The following is a 1,420-nucleotide window of genomic DNA, read 5'->3' on the forward strand; positions in this document are numbered from 1 at the left end:
ACGCTTGGAGTCGACTCGTAATATCCCGGAGTCGACTCGTAATATCCCGGAGTCGACTCGAGTCTCAGACTTTGGTTCATATTGACTTCTTAACTTATCCAAAATGTCTTGAACCAAATCTAGAGACACTTAACCATAAATTTACAAGAATTTCACTGAAACACTAGATTGAATTCATTAGTAAAACATAAGATATACTCAAATGCTTTGAGTTCATCAAAATCAAATAGGGTTATAATCAATCACTCCACAGAGGTGTAATGTTTAGTTGCATGTTTAATTGTGAATAGATTTTTGTTTTTGGGTGTCGTTTTAGGGTATCTTTAGTTGGTACTTATATTTATATTTATTTAAAAAAAAACATAAAAAAAATTTAATTAAATTTTGTATGCTAGGTTGGAATAGGGACGACACCGGTCGATTAAGTCGTACAACTTTAGATCATCCCTTAGGACACATCATTGAAATTCCTTCGCAGCATCTCACACCTTGTGAGATGGCAAATTTTCCTGATGATGTAGGAAGTCACCATGGTGATGAAGGTAGACCCCCAGTTATGACACTTCGACAATACTTACATCCCACTAGGACTAGTCAACCTTTATGCATGATTATTCCTAAAAATGTAGGACACTTTGAAATCAAACCAGGAGTAATTCAATTGCTGCCCAAGTATCATGGGATGGAATCCGAGAACCCTTATCTTCATCTTAAGGATTTTGAGGAAATTAGCATCACATTTAGAGTGCCAAATGTATCGGAAGACGTCCTTAAATTGACCTTGTTTCCTTTTTCCTTAAAGGATAAAGCCAAAACATGGCTGAACTCCTTGAGACCTAGATCGCTAGGAACATGGCATGATATGCAAAGATAATTCTTGAAAAAATTCTTTCTCGCACAAAGGACTAACTTTTTGAAAGGGCACATTAGTAATTTCCAACAAAAAGACCATGAAACATTTTATGAATGCTGGGAGAGATTTAAAGATTTGCTTCTCTCTTGTCCTCATCATGGGTTTGAAACATGGAGAACCATTAGTTTCTTTTACGAAGGGTTGTCTCCACAGTTAAAACAATTTATAGAGACTATGTGCAATGGTCTATTTTTAGAAAAGCAACCCGATGAGGCATGGGACTATTTAGATTCTCTCGCAGAGACTGCACAATTATGGGATACAGGGGATAGAGTGAATAAACCCTTACCTAAGCCTACTAGCGTTGGACACGGGGGCCTTTACAACCTTAGTACTCAGGATGATATTCAGGCTAAAATGGCAGCCCTTACTAGGAAGGTAGAGGAAATTGAACTTAGAAGGATTGAATCCGTCAAGACCGTAGAACATAACAGTGAGTGTTGTAGGATTTGTGAGATGCCTGGCCATCTCACCACTGATTGCCCCACAATACCCGCATTCAAGGAA

At 38.0% G+C, this 1,420-nt stretch overlaps 1 pseudogene; it reads right to left on the minus strand.

The window, feature by feature from the left end:
* Positions 1-919: 919 nt before the first annotated feature.
* LOC120105166 lies at positions 920-1,017 on the minus strand (annotated as a pseudogene).
* Positions 1,018-1,420: the final 403 nt, after the last annotated feature.

The sequence above is a fragment of the Phoenix dactylifera genome, unplaced genomic scaffold (assembly GCF_009389715.1).
Source record: "Phoenix dactylifera cultivar Barhee BC4 unplaced genomic scaffold, palm_55x_up_171113_PBpolish2nd_filt_p 000213F, whole genome shotgun sequence".
Lineage (NCBI taxonomy): Eukaryota > Viridiplantae > Streptophyta > Magnoliopsida > Arecales > Arecaceae > Phoenix > Phoenix dactylifera.